At 52.7% G+C, this 10,930-nt stretch overlaps 1 protein-coding gene across 1 annotated transcript in view; it reads left to right on the forward strand.

Moving 5' to 3' along the window:
* Nucleotides 1-10,559: 10,559 nt before the first annotated feature.
* LOC143288213 (somatomedin-B and thrombospondin type-1 domain-containing protein-like) overlaps nucleotides 10,560-10,930 on the forward strand; it is a 51,368-nt gene continuing 50,997 nt past the window's right edge. Inside the window, exon 1 of the mRNA XM_076596547.1 lies at nucleotides 10,560-10,930. This exon is cut by the window's right edge and continues 519 nt beyond it. The gene's annotated coding sequence lies outside the window, so the exon portion shown is untranslated.

Consider the following 10,930-nt stretch of genomic DNA (forward strand, 5'->3'; position numbering starts at 1 on the left):
CCGGTTACCTGTCACTTTCTTTGTTCCAGTCTTTGTTTCTGTCATCGGTGCCTCCCATCCCACCCCATCCCATCCCATCCCATCCCATCCCATTCCCAGCCCCCTTCACGACCCAGAAAATGATTCACTGACAGGACTGAGGGGAGGGGGGGGGGGGGCGGATGGATTGGGGGGAGGGGGGGAACTTTGGTGACTAACACTATATAGAAGACAGTGAGGAAGAGTGAGGTGGGGGTGTGGGGGGTGAAGAAAGGCGGGTGGAGGGGAGTGGGGGAGCAGGGGGGGCAGCAGAAGAACACGTCATAACACAACTACTACAGCACTGACGGTGACTAAGGGGAACAGGGGGGTGGGTGGATTGGAGGGGGGGGGGAACAACTCATCCCGTCAGTGAGTGTGACGGGTGGGATGAGGGGGGAGGGGGGTGGCCGGGGGGAGGGAGGAGGGAGAGAGAGATACAGAGAAGGAAGGGGTTAGTATATGCCATTTATATTAACCAGTGGGAGTGAAGTGAACATTTCCGAACGGCCACTGTTTTATTCTGGGACAGAAAGCCGCAAAGGGGAGGGAGAAATGAGGATGTGCATCTTCGTCACAGAACCAGGGTACAAAGCCACCCGTTCAACCTCCCCACTGTGTGTCACAGGGTACAAAGCCACCCGTTCAGCCTCCCCACTGTGTGTCACAGGGTACAAAGCCACCCGTTCAACCTCCCCACTGTGTGTCACAGGGTACAAAGCCACCCGTTCAACCTCCCCACTGTGTGTCACAGGGTACAAAGCCACCCGTTCAACCTCCCCACTGTGTCACAGGGTACAAAGCCACCCGTTCAACCTCCCCACTGTGTGTCACAGGGTACAAAGCCACCCGTTCAACCTCCCCACTGTGTCACAGGGTACAAAGCCACCCGTTCAACCTCCCCACTGTGTGTCACAGGGTACAAAGCCACCCGTTCACCCTCCCCACTGTGTGTCACAGGGTACAAAGCCACCCGTTCAGCCTCCCCACTGTGTGTCACAGGGTACAAAGCCACCCGTTCACCCTCCCCACTGTGTGTCACAGGGTACAAAGCCACCCGTTCACCCTCCCCACTGTGTGTCATAGGGTACAAAGCCACCCACTGTATCACAGGGTACAAAACCACCCGTTCAACCTCCCCACTGTGTGTCACAGGGTACAAAGCCACCCGTTCACCCTCCCCACTGTGTGTCACAGGGTACAAAGTCACCAGTTCAACCTCCCCACTGTGTGTCACAGGGTACAAAGCCACCCGTTCAACCTCCCCACTGTGTGTCACAGGGTACAAAGTCACCCGTTCAACCTCCCCACTGTGTGTCACAGGGTACAAAGCCACCCGTTCACCCTCCCCACTGTGTGTCACAGGGTACAAAGCCACCCGTTCACCCTCCCCACTGTGTGTCACAGGGTACAAAGCCACCCGTTCAACCTCCCCACTGTGTGTCACAGGGTACAAAGCCACCCGTTCAACCTCCCCACTGTGTGTCACAGGGTACAAAGCCACCCGTTCAACCTCCCCACTGTGTGTCACAGGGTACAAAACCACCCCGTGTCCCAGACTGGACCGGGTGCCCGTGATGACATCACCGCTGTAAAAACCTTGACCTTGATGGGTCACACTGCAGTGACCGCTACTGTGTGCATGACCTCCACGCCCTGACCACTCCCCGCCACCCCCACTGACCTAACGGACATGACTCACCCAGCCCTCCCTCCATCCTGACCTCCACGCCCTGACCACTCCCCGCCACCCCCACTGACCTAACGGACATGACTCACCCAGCCCTTCCTCCATCCTGACCTCCACGCCCTGACCACTCCCCGCCACCCCCACTGACCTAACGGACATGACTCACCCAGCCCTTCCTCCATCCTGACCTCCACGCCCTGACCACTCCCCGCCACCCCCACTGACCTAACGGACATGACTCACCCAGCCCTTCCTCCATCCTGACCTCCACGCCCTGACCACTCCCCGCCACCCCCACTGACCTAATGGACATGACTCACCCAGCCCTTCCTCCATCCTGACCTCCACGCCCTGACCACTCCCCGCCACCCCCACTGACCTAATGGACATGACTCACCCAGCCCTTCCTCCATCCTGACCTCCACGCCCTGACCACTCCCCTCCACCCCCACTGACCTAACGGACATGACTCACCCAGCCCTTCCTCCATCCTGACCTCCACGCCCTGACCACTCCCCTCCACCCCCACTGACCTAACGGACATGACTCACCCAGCCCTCCCTCCATCCTGACCTCCACGCCCTGACCACTCCCCTCCACCCCCACTGACCTAACGGACATGACTCACCCAGCCCTCCCTCCATCCTGACCTCCACGCCCTGACCACTCCCCGCCACCCCCACTGACCTAATGGACATGACTCACCCAGCCCTTCCTCCATCCTGACCTCCACGCCCTGACCACTCCCCTCCACCCCCACTGACCTAACGGACATGACTCACCCAGCCCTCCCTCCATCCTGACCTCCACACCTTCTCCCCCTCCACACCCCACCCCACCCCCCTCCTCACGTGTGTGTGTAGTTCCAGCCTTCAGCCTCGTGGGGCCTGTCTCCACTGAGGGATGGCTGATTGCCCCCTCCTCCACCCCCCCCCCCCCCCCCCCCACACACACCCTCCAGCCCCTCACCCCCACCCCCACACCCCGACACAGGCTGGTGTGAGGGTTGTGGGGGACTGGGTGCTGACTTGTACCAAAGACAGGATATACAGCTTTTTATAATTATATATCAACATACATACACCTCAGTGCACCGTGTAGTATAGTTGGGTGGAGACTGAGCCCGGACAAAAAAGAAGAAAAAAAAAAGAGGTAAAAATGAAGCCCACTAACTGCACATCTCCCTCCCACACTGTACTGCACTGCACTGTACTGCCCACACCACAGACCTCCAGTCTATACTGTACTAGTACTGACCCCCTCCTGGAGAGCCCAGAAAAAAAGGTAAAAAATGAAGCCCACTAACTGCACATCTCCCCCTCCCTCCCACACTACGCTGGACGTATTGTACTGACCACACTCCACAGACCTTCAGTCCAGTTCTGACCCCTCCCACCTCCCTCCACCCCCACAAACCTCCCCCAACCCCCACCCCCCGATCCCACCAACCACTGACTGACCTGCACCGCCAAAGAGAGCAGACCACAGCATAATTATGCTCTTCTATTTATCAACACACACCTCAGTGCACTGTGTAGGATAGGAGGGTGTGGGGGTGGAGGGGTTGGCGGGGAGGGGGAGGCAGGGGCGGGGGTGGGGTGGGGGGAAGAGAGCCCAGAAAAAAAAGACAATAAAAAAGGAATCCCACAAACTAGCCATCTCCCTCCCACACTGTTAGTATTACTGTATGTACTGTACTGACCACCCCACACCTTCAGTCTACTTCCGTCTGACCCCCGCCCCCTCCCGCCCATCCCACCCCCATGACCCCCTATCCCCCAACACCCCATGACCCCCATATCCCCCAACACCCCATGACCACCTATCCCCCAACACACCATGACCCCTATCCCCCAACATCCCATGACCCCTATCCCCCAACACACCATGACCCCCTATCCCCCAACACCCCATGACCCCTATCCCCAACACCCCATGACCACCTATCCCCCAACCCCCCCATGACCCCTATCCCCCAACACCCCATGACCCCTATCCCCCAACACCCCATGACCCCTATCCCCCAACACCCCTATCCCCAACACCCCATGACCCCTATCCCCCAACACCCCATGACCCCTATCCCCCAACACCCCCATGACCACCTATCCCCCAACACCCCATGACCACATATCCCCCAACACACCCGTGACCCCCTATCCCACATGACCCCCTATCCCCAACACCCCGTGACCCCCTATCCCCCACCCACCCCACAACCCCCTATCCCCAATACACCCATGACCCCCTATCCCCCAACACCCCCAGGACCCCCTATCCCCCAACACCCCCATAACCCCCTATCCCCAAACACCCCACATAACCCCCTATCCCCCATGACCTCCTACCCCCCCCCCCCCACTCCCTCGCCCTCACCAGCCACTGACTGACCTGCACACATTGTTTACATCTCAGTGACTCCACCCGGCCTCTCACCCATCCCACTTCATCCACTCTTTCTGTTCCACCCGTACAGTTCCGGCGCAGTTGGCGTGGCCCTCCCTCTCCCCCCCCCTTCCCCCACCCACCCCTCTCTCCTCTTCCTCGTGCACACTGTGGTCTGCAGGCTTTGTACCTGTACCCGTCACTGCTGAAGTTTGTATACAGGCCACAGACACTAACACCTCAGGTACTGGTGTTCATGTACAGGCCACAGACACTAACATCTCAGGTACTGGTGTTCATGTACAGGCCACAGACACTAACACCTCAGGTACTGGTGTTCATGTACAGGCCACAGACACTAACATCTCAGGTACTGGTGTTCATGTACAGGCCACAGACACTAACACCTCAGGTACTGGTGTTCATGTACAGGCCAGACACTAACATCTCAGGTACTGGTGTTCATGTACAGGCCACAGACACTAACACCTCAGGTACTGGTGTTCATGTACAGGCCACAGACACTAACATCTCAGGTACTGGTGTTCATGTACAGGCCACAGACACTAACACCTCAGGTACTGGTGTTCATGTACAGGCCACAGACACTAACACCTCAGGTACTGGTGTTCATGTACAGGCCACAGACACTAACACCTCAGGTACTGGTGTTCATGTACAGGCCACAGACACTAACACCTCAGGTACTGGTGTTCATGTACAGGCCACAGACACTAACACCTCAGGTACTGGTGTTCATGTACAGGCCACAGACACTAACACCTCAGGTACTGGTGTTCATGTACAGGCCACAGACACTAACACCTCAGGTACTGGTGTTCATGTACAGGCCACAGACACTAACACCTCAGGTACTGGTGTTCATGTACAGGCCACAGACACTAACACCTCAGGTACTGGTGTTCATGTACAGGCCACAGACACTAACATCTCAGGTATTGGTGTTCATGTACAGGTCACAGACACTAACACCTCAGGTACTGGTGTTCATGTACAGGCCACAGACACTAACATCTCAGGTATTGGTGTTCATGTACAGGCCACAGACACTAACATCTCAGGTACTGGTGTTCATGTACAGGCCAGACACTAACATCTCAGGTACTGGTGTTCATGTACAGGCCACAGACACTAACACCTCAGGTACTGGTGTTCATGTACAGGCCACAGACACTAACACCTCAGGTACTGGTGTTCATGTACAGGCCACAGACACTAACATCTCAGGTACTGGTGTTCATGTACAGGCCACAGACACTAACATCTCAGGTACTGGTGTTCATGTACAGGCCACAGACACTAACACCTCAGGTACTGGTGTTCATGTACAGGCCACAGACACTAACACCTCAGGTACTGGTGTTCATGTACAGGCCACAGACACTAACATCTCAGGTACTGGTGTTCATGTACAGGCCACAGACACTAACATCTCAGGTACTGGTGTTCATGTACAGGCCAGACACTAACACCTCAGGTACTGGTGTTCATGTACAGGCCACAGACACTAACATCTCAGGTACTGGTGTTCATGTACAGGCCAGACACTAACATCTCAGGTACTGGTGTTCATGTACAGGCCACAGACACTAACATCTCAGGTACTGGTGTTCATGTACAGGCCACAGACACTAACATTTCAGGTACTGGTGTTCATGTACAGGCCACAGACACTAACACCTCAGGTACTGGTGTCCATGTATAGGTCAGTGCCATGCACGTGAAACAAGGAGCGACCTGAGGGAAAACCTTCACATTCCTTACATCTCGTATCAGCCGTGGACTGCAAGCTTGACCGCCTTATTTCTTCCACTGGCCTGCATCTCAGTCCAGTGATTATTTTCCCGCACCGAGCTGGTCAGTCATCAGGCAGTGACTGGACTGAAGTCATGGAAAGGTCGGTCACGTCCTGCCCGGGGTCAGTTATTGCAGAGACCTTACAAAGTCCTTCTGCGTTTGTTCTTTGTCTCTCGGTATAATATCCACTGGACTGGCAACGTATACTGCTGTGTGTGTGTGTGTGTGTGTGTGTGTGTGTGTGTGTGTGTGTGTGTGTAGGTGTGTGTGTGTGTGTGTGTGTGTGTGTGTGTGTGTGTGTGTGTGTGTGTGTGTGTGTGTGTTTTATTATTTTTTTTATGCGCTGTGTGAAACACTGTTCTTAAAAAATAATAAGATAAGAAAAAAAGGGCCCTACCTTCTCTGCCGATTCCGAGATACAGAGATTACTATCAAAAATTCACTGCCCACTTTGGTCGTAATGAAGGTGGGACTCAATGCTCCCCTTACACCGCCCGGGTTTTAACCCTCCACCCGTAACCTAAGTCAGGCACCCATCCACACCTGGCCGGGTGGTCAGTGAGGAATTCTGAGTGAAGTGTACCCTTCCCGAGGACTCAGCACTGCTTTTACCAACAACGGGGCCTCGAACCCTGATCACTGGTGAACACTCGGTCCAGCACAAGTCCCGATTCTGCCTCAGCACCCCTGCTCCTTCCTGTGTCGATCCCTGGACACGGCGGGTGTGAATTCACTGCCTCGATAGCCGTGAAAAGCTATGTGACCTGAAACCTTCAGCCTTGAATGGCTGTAAAAAGCTATATGACCTGAAACCTTTAGCCTTGAATGACCATAAAAAGCTATAGGGCCTGAAACCTTTAGCCTTGAATGAACTGAAACTTTTAGCCTTGAATGGCCCTAAAAAGCTATAGGACCTGAAACCTTTAGCTTTGAATGGCCCTAAAAAGCTATAGGACCTGAAACCTTTAGCCTTGAATGGCCCTAACAAGCTATAGGACCTGAAACCTTCCCCAAACCTACAGTGTATTATCGGTTTAACTGAGAATAAAAAAAAATGATGTACAATTCAAACGAATGTTGAGAACATATCACTTTACCATGATACATAACACCACACATCCGGCCACACTTGCGAGATCTTTTACAAGCAGCAACAAAACGTTAACGTGTGGAGAGAAAAACAATCCTGACACACCATTGCGTAAGGCTCTTTCCATTGCACTTAAATGGACACCCTTTCGAAACAAAATCACTGACATCATTTTTTGACATGTTAACTTTTAACTTAAGAAAGGTCGCGGCCTTGCGCAAATGATCACAATAATAGAGTTCGCAGTCCCATCATCGTGTGTGAAAAGAAAACTACGTCATCAGCCAAAAGAAGAATAAAGAACAATATTCAAAAGCATCACACAAAAAAGATACATCCTGTTGTTGACAACTTCTCGTCCGAATTCGTTTCAGAGAGAGAGAGCGAGAGCGAGAGAGAGTGCTTTTTTGCACGAAGTTTACATGTCATCAGTCAAGGTCAGTTGGAAGGGAGTGTCATGCAGTCAACATTCAGTTATCTTGCCATCTTGACTGAAATCCTGACAGCCGGAAGTGTCTGACGCACAGCTCTATCTTAACAACAACATCTACAAAAAAACAACAACAACAAAACAACAACAACAACAACAACAACAAAAAAGCCACACAAAAAAAACAACAACAAACCACCTAAATCATCAAACAGGAGTTTCCTCTTGCTGAGACAACTCACAAAGGTACATGGGCCTACCTATGACAGCGCTTGTTTAATCTCTCTCTCTCTCTCTCACACAAATAATCATGTACCAATCTTGCCACCTACAATCAATATATCGATCACTGTCTAAAGCAAGTAAAAAAAACAACAAAAAAAAAACAAAGCAACCGAACACCACCACCACCACCTAAAAGCAACAAAGAAAGAAACAAACAAAAACACAACAACAACAACAACAACAACAACAGAACAGAAAAACAACAACTGTTGCCGTTTTCAGACTCCTGACAACGAGGTGGCACTGACCTTCATATGTTATGTCGTTATGTCCGTGTGAACGCCCACGTGTTTTCATGTGGACAGGCTGGTGGCCTTCAAACCCCTGACAACGAGGTGGCACTGACCTTCATATGTTATGTCGTTATGTCCGTGTGAACGCCCACGTGTTTTCATGTGGACAGGCTGGTGGCCTTTGCATTAAATTTCTTTGGTTCTAGATCTCTGTTTGCCTCACCCACTTTCCAATCTTAAACAACAGCAACAACAAAAACAACAACCAACCAACCAACCAAAAAACCCAACACCCGTCAGCTTCACAATGAAGGTGTCTCTTTCATTTTTGTTTTGTTTTCCTCCTAAGAGGTAGAACAGACTGTTTTGTTGTCGTGCGCGATAAGATAATTTACTTTAGCCATGAAGGGGGGAACTTAGACCTGGGGGAAACACAGACCTGACCTGGGGGAACTAAGACCTGGGGGAACTTAGACCTGGAGGAAACACAGACCTGACCTGGGGAAACTTAGACCTGGGGAAACTTAGACCTGGAGGAAACACAGACCTGACCTGGGGAAACTTAGACCTGGGGGAACTTAGACCTGGAGGAAACAAAGACCTGACCTGGGGAAACTTAGACCTGGGGGAAACACAGACCTGACCTGGGGAAACTTAGACCTGGGGGAACTTAGACCTGGGGAAACTTAGACCTGGGGGAACTTAGACCTGGGGGAACTTAGACCTGGGGAAACTTAGACCTGGGGGAACTTAGATCTGGGGGAAACACAGACCTGACCTGGGGAAACTTAGACCTGGGGGAACTTAGACCTGGGGGAACATAGACCTGGGGGAACTTAGACCTGGGGGAAACACAGACCTGACCTGGGGGAACTAAGACCTGGGGGAACTTAGACCTGGGGGAAACATAGACCTGGGGGCACATCGACCTGCGGGCAGGGGCACATAGACCTGGGGGCAGGGGCACATAGACCCGGGCGCACATAGACCTGGGGGCAGGGGCACATAGACCTGGGGGCACACAGACATGCTCCCATCCGACGTTTTACAGTTCACCATCATCACTGCCCTGAAACAAACGGAGGAGTGAATACGACCGTTGCAAGCCGAACTGATCAATGACAGCTCGCGTTAGCAGTAGGCGGGATTGGGGGATGGGGGGCGGGGGTGGGGGTGGGGGGGGGGGGGGAGGGCCTTAGGGGGGACACTTGGGGACGGAAGGGGGAGGGGGCATCATGATATATTCATGTGAGTGCCACCCACTTGAACAGCGACAAAACGTGCGAACGATCCCACTGTTTATTTCACGACTGAAGCACATTGACCGGAACTGTGTGGTGTTGGGGGAACGGCAATGTGTGTCGTGGTGACGTGATATCTGTCTGTCTGTCTGTCTGTGTCTCCTATTTTTTTTATCTGTCTGTCTGTCTGCAGTGCCTGAAGTCTTCCCCCTGTCCCCCCCCCCCCCTTTTTTCTCTCTTCGTTTTTTACACTGAGACCGTGTGTGTGTGTGTGTGTGTGTGTGTGTGTGTGTGTGTGTGTGTGTGTGTGCACTGTGCGCGCGCGTCTCATTGTGTGTTTATGTGGGTGTGCGCGAGCGCGCGCGTCTCAGACGGTGTCACTGACAGTGTGTGTGTGCCAATGTGTGTGTGTGTGTGTGTGTGTGTGTGCCAGTCCTGAATGGCCCGGTGTGTGCGTGAGTGCAGATGCCGCATCAGTTTCAGCAGCATAACACAACTGAACACACTAGTCAGGCCGGGTCCTGAGTGCATGCATTTTCATTTGTGTACCGGTCATGGTGGGTTTCATCCACATATTTTCGCCAGCGGACAACAGCTTTGTTGCCATGGGTTCTTTTCAGTGCGCCAAGTACGGGCAATACTCGAGGTCCCCGAAAGGTTCATCGTCTCATTCCAATGACTGGACGCTGCGTCTTATCTTTAACCGAACTTGGAAGAAACTGATGGCGAGAGCGGGAATCGAATCGACCCCAGACACTGAATTGGCAGAGAAGCGTTTTGACCATACTGCCACCTTCCTCCTAATGAAAAAAAAACACACACCAAAAAAACAAACAAAAAACAAACAAACAAAACAAAACAAAACAAAACACAAAAAACAACAACCACGTTTGACTGTATAAATGCGACGTCTCATCAATTATGAATCAGTTTACAACTGATCGGCACGCGGCCACTTTTGAAAAATTACTTTGTTTCTGAACTGAAGAACTTCCACAGACGCGGCAAAACAGAACGAAAATACATCTTCTACTTCCTCTTTCTTCTTCTTCTTCTTCTTCTTCTTCTCCACCAACTCTGTGAAGAGTCGTCGGAGCGTCGTACAGAAGAAGTGCTCACCAATTTGAAATAAACAGAAACATGAAATAAAAAGTTCCGCGATCGTTCTCTCTCACACACACACCTACATCCCACTCGGTTGTCCTTGCACACGGTGATTTTCCACCCTCCCCTCCCCCACCCCTTTCCCTTCCCCCCCCCCTCCCCTTGCAACCCACCCACCACCACGACCCAACTTTCTCAAACTCACTCCTACCCGGCAGTGGGTGTTCAACAACAGGAGGCAGAAGAAGTTCAGTAAACCTCGTATCGGGCAAACACAAGGCTACCGGGCGAACAACGCGTCGCGCCACAGAGGCAGACGATTCCCTGAGATCCGCAACTAAAACTGCTGGCTGTGTTGAGAGAGGGAGAGAGGGGAGTGAGTGAGCAGGGGAGGCTTGAGCAGACGACAGGTTCCTGACTGGAGGCGAGCTGTGCTGAAAACCAGGTGCAGTTTGCCGTGTGGCGCGAGCTGTGCAAGTGAGGAGGTGCTCGCTCTGGGTGCTCATTGTTGCTGGAGGCTGGCGTCTTGCTCCACCGGCATTCCTCACCGCAGACATTGCGGGGTTTGAACGGTGGAAAGAAAGACCCTCCACTACCCACCACCACCACTGACTGTCCGCTTTCTTCACTTTCTTC

The sequence above is a fragment of the Babylonia areolata genome, chromosome 12 (genome assembly GCF_041734735.1).
Source record: "Babylonia areolata isolate BAREFJ2019XMU chromosome 12, ASM4173473v1, whole genome shotgun sequence".
Lineage (NCBI taxonomy): Eukaryota > Metazoa > Mollusca > Gastropoda > Neogastropoda > Buccinidae > Babylonia > Babylonia areolata.